Raw genomic sequence first — 7564 nt, 5'->3', positions numbered from 1 at the left:
GTGTCTCAGGGCCACGGGAGCTCCGTGGGGAAATCAGAGGATGCCTAGAGGAAGCATGAGGCAGAGAGCACGTGGCCATTCTCTAGAGGTAACTAGCCCCGACTAGGGGGACTGCTCCACTTCATGACTTGGCTTGGAAATCAGGGCAAGTGTCTTTTAGGGTGGATGGCCTTTAGCAGTATAGATGTAGCTATGGTAACTGGGTATTTCTCCAGTAACTACAATCAGTGAAAGAGTTAACAAGTTCCCAAGAGCTGAAGTTAACCAGAGCTGAGTTATAGATTGTTTTCAGAGTCAACTTTGCTTTGGGCTGTTGCTGTTAGACCTGTTTCAGAATGAGAAGCCAGTGGTTTGTGTTTAGCTTGTGTTCAGGAGGTTTTTCTGCAATGACCAATGTAACAAGCTAATTTTAAAATAATTAGATGAAAACTTCACCATCATGTTTATAGTGTCTGTCCTTACCTGTAAGGTATCTTGGTTATGTTTTAACTTTAAACTTGTTTAAGTTTAACTTATTTGTCCCTTGGGATTTTTTCTTTCCTCTGCCATCCCATTCTGTTTCTTGGCAAGATGGTAGCCCATGCTCACCTCCACCCTAATCTAAAACTGCAGTGGGTATCTCAACATCGTATAGCAGCTACTGCTCTATAAATGGAAGAACAGAGACAGTTGTCGCTCCTTACTCACAGTTACGGGTATCAGGGGCACGTAGACTTTTCTCTGTCTTCTCCAATTCAGATAAATCTGTGCCTTGTGGTGTGGCTCATCACTTTTGGTTTGGTCTGCCCTCCTTCTGAGTTTGGCAACACCTGTCTAAAAAGTTGAACTCACATCACTGGTGCTGGTTCAGTCAGGTATCACACATGTCACCTGTGCACCTTTGCAAATGGTCTGACTTGGTCTTTGCTGTGAAGTCACCTTACCATCACCAGGCCAGCCCTGGGAGGTGCAAGGATCATCCCAGGGCCTGGTCTGAGTCTGGAAAGTGTGGGCTTCCTGACAGTGATTTAGAGGCTTGTAGGCAGAGCTCTCTTCCCTTTCTTAATACTTTTGCATCCCTGTCCCCAGTCAAGAAAGTTACTGCATAGCTGCGGTTCACCCTCTCTAAAGCCTGTATGTACATTCCCTGTGCCTTTCAATGGGCAGTCACAGCAATAACATATTATTAGTTAGGGGTTGTTCCATTCATAAATAAAGCAAAAGAACACGGCATGTGCAGCCATGAGTAAACAAAACTGTAATTCCTACAAACGTGGCTAATTAGAAATGGCTGATTCCATTTTCCCTCATGGAGGGAACTGAGGTTCTGTTCCTCTAAGCTCCATAGTTATGAAACTTACTCATATCAGCATTAAGAAAACCTTATACTGAGTGTTGGGGGTTTTTTTTGCAAACAAAACGGGCCCAGATTCGCTGATTCTTGCATTCTTTTGTCTCATTTCTATCCATTTGGCTTAGGTATTTTTTGAATTATGCCGACCAAAACATGCTTCGATTCTCTCCAGCTACATTACTTGCTTAAAGTCATGACACCTATTAATCCCAATATCCATTTGATATAGCATTTTGTGCATTTGTGCCAGCCACATCTAGCAATTCCCCCTTGATTATGTTCTCATTAACCCTTTGACTCTTTTCTGTGATCTCTCCATTTCTCTGTACTCATGTTTATTCATCCCTTCCTTTATATTTATCGGGGTTGAACTTCAATTTATTGATTTCAGCTCATTCCTACAGCTCACACCTTGTGTATTCTCACCCTCCAGGGTTATGTATGTGCTTCCATCTTTCTATCCTGCAGGTATGGTTAGGCTCTGTGCAGTCTGTTCTCAAGTTGAGAGGGGTTGCTTGGGCATGACAGGAGACCTCCTTGCTTAATCCTCCACCACTAACACTTATCCTGGTGGTTTGGCTGTTTTTCACCAGGCTTTGTACAAGGCAGGTGTACCATCAGTTTTGCACCCCACTTTACATTCCTATAGCGGACACTCTGTTGTCATCTCCCAAAGAAATAGCTTTTCTTGTTTCCTTGTCATTCAACCTAAAGATAAGAGAGGACTCGTAGAGAACAAAGTCATATAGGATGCAACTGAGAGCAGAAACCAGTAGGAGATAGAGAGTTCAAACACTTGCTCCACACCTTCTCAGGAGAAAAGGACCAAACTGTGTTCTTGTGTGACCTCTCCTGAGGAGATGGCTTTTTGTCCTCCTCCAGTAGCAAGACCACAGTGAGGTTCATGAATTTTCTAGTACCTCTGTGTTAGCAGATCTGATCCATGTCATCCATGCCACACCTCGTTCATGTTTTAGCTCCTAGCAGTGATACTAGCAAAGTCTTTGTGCTAGCTATGCAATTTTTAACCACTGGATCCCATGGTGTTGATAGACCCAAAACCAGGACACAGGGAACAAATACCTTTTACTGTAGTAATGCCAATGTACTGACCATGGCTGGTATTTCAAACAGAGCTCTGTAACCTCTTCAGAGAGTGTCTGACATGGCATTACTTAGATTTACACCATTCTACACCTCTCCTAGCCCTACTTGCTAGTTGCCTGAAAGTGTATTATAGAGAAGGCCAGGGAAGGATCTCCTCCCATGCTGGCTGAAACAAATAAGGGTGCATGAACAGTGCCACCTCCCAGCATGAGAGATCAGGCAGGCAAGTGGCATCATGGGCAGCAACGAGGGAAGTATGCACCTTTGGGCAATAGCCTTCTTGATGAATTTGGAAGAGGGTGTCTGTTCACAGCTCCAACAATTTTTCCACCTCCAACAAACTGCCGACTACCAATCTGATGGCAAAATAAACCAAGATTATGTGCATCACCTCTACTGGCTGCTCTAATAGCAAAACATCTGCATAGCTGTGGTTTTGAGCCCCTCTGGAATATTGAGGTTTAAGATTCAAATCCTTCTTATGAAAAAGGAGATGGTGTAATCCACTTTCATTCAGTGGCTTTTGTAGATTTGTAGGTTGAGAAAACATCCTTAAAACAGTTGTGTAGTTTAAAATGACTGTGTGTTGGCTGCAAAACACTGCAAGGCGTGACACACTTCCTTGCATTTGGCACACACTGGAAGAGCTGGAGTTTGAGAAGTACCATTCAGATTTCAGTAATCCACATATAAGGACATCTCAGGGAACTATACAAAAAGCTACCGTGGAGTATTTTTTGTCCACTAGGCTTGTTATCCTGTCAAATAATATAATTAAGTGGGTTTGCCAGATGCATTATAAGCCCCAGTTGCCTGCTATTTATCACCTTATTTTGCTGTAGCTGCTTACACAACTATTTTATTAATTCCTCTACCTATTTGTTAGCTATTGATGTAGTGTTCTTCATGTTCTAGTTCCCTGTCCTCCATTACCTGTATATAGAGGAGGACATCTCTTTTCTTGAAAAGAAAAGTTGTTTTATACTCTTTCCCAACAGATAATGTTTAGGGTCACACTTCCCTTTCAGGAATGTTCATAAGTAATCGTCAGCAGTTGTGGTTATTCAGCTGGTTACCTAGCTTACATTTTGTTGTGCTACATTGAGGAGTAGTCTATATTCAAGTTTTCTGTGTCTTCCTGTTCAAATGGTTGCTTCATAGATTTGTTTTGTGATTTGTCTTGTTGCTTCCTGCCTGCTTTCTAAACGTATTATGCTTTTCAGTGGAAAATAATTAAGTGTTTCAATCTTCATACAACTACAATAAAACAAAATACTCTGCATGTCTTTCCTGTAGTAACTGAAGGCTATCCAACTGCTTTATTAACATGAACTAATATGTTCTCAACAGCCCCTCTGTAATAAGAGAATATCATTATTGCTATCTCTTAGAAAAGGCAAAATGGGGCACAGAAAGGGTGTGGGATTGTTCCAAGTTCATTGAGAGCTGCAAGCTGCGATTGAAACCTGTAACACCTGCCTTAGACTGGCCACACTGGCATACATAGTACAAAAGCCCCTCGGAGTCAGCTCTCTCTGCTCTGTAAGACACTGACAACTGGTGAGATCCTGCAGAGTGCTAGCAATCCCTTCAACCCAAGTCGCAGGCCAGTATCATGCTTTTGGTGGAGCTATACAGCAGCAGAAGCTATACAACAGTTGCCTTATGTCAATTAAGGTGGGAAACTTGCGTTGTTCTGGTCTGACTCCATCAGTTGTTTCAGTATAGCTGAGAATGGCCTGCAGATCTGTTGCTCAGTGTCACAGACTCTTCGTTTTGAGATCTCTTCTCTGCTGTTAACAGATAACATCTATTAACCTGCTGTTGTGCAGAGGATTCATCACAGTTACAAGCTCTTACCCAGAGTTTTCCTTTGTCCCTACTGTCGTGGTTTAACCTCAGCCGGCAACTAAGCACCACACAGCCACTCGCTCACTCCCCCCACCAGTGGGATGGGGGAGAGAATTGGAAGAGTAAAAGTGAGAAAACTCGTGGGTTGAAATAAAGACAGTTTAATAAGTAAAGCAAAAGCCGTGTGTGCAAGCAAAGCAAACCAAGGAATTCATTCACCGCTTCCCATCAGCAGGCAGGTGTTCAGCCATCCCCAGGAAAGCAGGGCTCCATCACGTGTAACGGGTACTTGGGAAGACAAACGCCATCACTCCGAATGTCCCCCCCTTCCTCCTTCTTCCCCCAGCTTTATATGCTGAGCATGACGTCCTGTGGGATGGAATATCCCTTTGGTCCATTGGGGTCAGCTGTCCCAGCTGTGTCCCCTCCCAACTTGTTGTGCACCCCCAGCCTAGTTGCTGGTGGGGTGGTGTGAGAAGCAGAAAAGGCCTTGACTCTGTGTAAGCACCGCTCAGCAATAACTAAAACATCCCTGAATTATCAACACTGTTTCCAGCACAAATCCAAAACATAGCCTATACTAGCTACTATGAAGAAAATGAACTCTATCCCAGCCAAAACCAGCACACCTACTTAAGATCACCTGAGTGGTGGCACTTCTGTCTAGTTGTATATGTCTGTGTCTAATTGTCTGTTTTGCACAACAACATATGAATATGAGGATCTGCCCTCCAGCTTCAGGAACATGAAGGTGGTTTTGAAACACCTTTCTTTCCCAATCTTCTGGCTTGTGATCCCACTCAATGGAGCTCTCACTTTCCTGAGATGCTTTCTCTTCTTGCAGTAGCCAGATAGCAGCAACAAACTTGTCTCTCCAGGGACTTCTCCTACTTCTTCCATTCAGGCCTATCCTTTTTTCTCTCTCCTTTTCCCAAGACCCTAAACCCTGGAATAGTAAAATTGAGTTTTGCCAAAGTCACTGAAGCATTGAGCTGTTCCTGAGCTATAACCTCTCTGGGCAGTGCGTGTTTTCCATGCTCCAGCGTCTGAGGTAAAAGCTTCCTTTCTTAAAGAAAAAGGAAGGTTCTATTAAATATGCTTCCAGGCCCAGAATGCAGGGGGTGAATAAACATTCAAAATTTATATTCTTAAATGTCATGAGTTTTAAAGACAATCTTGTGTTTTGAGACCTGATGCATGCTTTTTTATCATTTGGAGTTGGCAAAAGTATAAGCATCTGGGGAAGTCTTAAATCCTGTTTACATTATAAACAGTACATTGCTCCCATTCCCCCCACCAGATCGGCTACAGTGTTTTTTTTAAAAAGTGCCCATCAGAAACATGAGCTTCCCTCCTTCTGGTAAGGGGGTAGCAGGAGCTCTTCTAAAATTATCACATGTGCCCTCTAGAAAATTCAGCTTCACAGGTGAAATCAGGCCCTGACAGAAGGGGATACTGACGTGGAGGAACTGCAAGAGGGATAAACAGCTCAGAGCTGCCCTTAATCATGCAGTGATACGGGTGGTCAAGTGCGAGACACTTTGGTGACGCGATGGGAGAGGAAGCCGGCTCTCTGCCTGCACATAGCAGCAGCTGAGATATTAATCCCATCCTGCTGCGAGCGCTGAGTTCTCTCAAAATGAAAATAAGGCGGTTGTAAAGGGCAGCGGAGACACAGGGTTAACTGTGATATCCTGCAGGAAAAGATAATATTGAAGTGTCGGCAAGCGCTTTCACACACCCTGGTCATTTCATCTTTGTGTTCGACACAATGGCCGGCAAGGGACCACAGCACTTAAGGCTCAGAAGGGAGAGAAAGTAGGGGCAGAGGTGGCTAAAAGGCTTGGAAGTCAGAGAAGAGAAGGAAAAACATTTCCATGTTTCTCACAGCAACTTGAGCAATAATCCTGGAACACGGACGCAGCTGCAGCCAGCAAAAAAGATGCAAAACCACCAACAAAATCCTCCTGGGTTTAGGAAACAGCGAGGAGCTAGACTAAAAACCAGACGCATTTCAGAATAAATTCAGTGTTTCAAAAGCAATGATGTGAAAGGCACATGAGCCACAGTAATAAAATGTGATATGATCTGTTACCGTAAACAAGGAGGAATAATTGACAGGGAACTAAAACAGATCCGCAGAGAACACATAGCCCAAGGCTCTGCAAACCTATGGCTGAATGAGAGGAAGAGAAGTGGCATGGGGAGAAGTCAGAGAAAGACTAACAAATCACAGGTGAAAAATAAATAAATCACACAACAGCCCTTGATCCCTGAGACCAAAAATTCAGCTGGAGTCACTAAATAGTCCCGTGGTGGATCAGCAGAAAGAACAGTCAGCATGTAGAAATAACAAGAGACAGTCTCCCCCCAAAGTAACGAAAACAAATGTCTTTTGGGCTGAAGGAGAGAGTCAGGGTTTGTGAAATGGTTAGCCAGTTTGTTTCATCCTTTGGAAACGCATGCTATCATAAACCTGTAGCTTAATCCACAGAATAAAGCGGGCGGTTTGGATGTGGAGGGGAGAAAAGCTGTGGCTGGGATCTGAGACACAGCGCTACAGACAAAAGCTCTTTGGGAAATAGTCTGGTGTGCTGGTGGAGCAGCCAAGGATGCATGATAAACAGCACAGGGTGCAGAAAACTGCAGCTGAGCAAAGGCTCTACAGATTATCTGGCAGGTTATCGCATCCTCCTGACACATACCATAGACACATGGAAGTATACGCACAGACACATATGTATGCATGTATGTATATGTTTATGGACTTCAAAAACACCTGAGAATAACTAGAGGTGGTGTTTCTAAATGTGTGAACAGTTTGGCAGTAGAAAGCTGTTCCAACAGAGAAGAGAGGCACCCTTACTGTTGTTATTTCACAGTTCAGCACAGTGATGCTGCACAGCCGCTTTCATGGAAACCATATCCCAAAAATGCTCAGTGAGTTAAATAATACAGGCACTGCTTTAAATAGTAAATAGTAGTGTACAAAAAAAGGATGTTAAGAGACCGCAGGAAAGGAAAACCAGTGATGTTTTCAGCTGAGATTAGAAAAAGATGGAGGGGGACATAGGCGCTTGTGGCTGACCCAGTAGAAGAGAAGGCCCATGAAGCTGCTAGCTGATGTTAGGGAAGGAAAAAACCTTCTAGTGGGAAGAGGGATCAAATTTTTGCTTTGTACCCCGCAGCACGTGGGGAGCCAGCTACAGCAAGGGGACATAGTCATGCTACCTGGCATGCACACAGACAGTTGGCAGCAATCCATGCTCACAG

Source organism: Gymnogyps californianus, chromosome 1, assembly GCF_018139145.2.
Source record: "Gymnogyps californianus isolate 813 chromosome 1, ASM1813914v2, whole genome shotgun sequence".
In the NCBI taxonomy this organism is placed as follows: domain Eukaryota; kingdom Metazoa; phylum Chordata; class Aves; order Accipitriformes; family Cathartidae; genus Gymnogyps; species Gymnogyps californianus.
The sequence above is the reverse complement of the archived record's forward strand: the minus strand, read 5'-3'. Positions refer to the sequence as shown.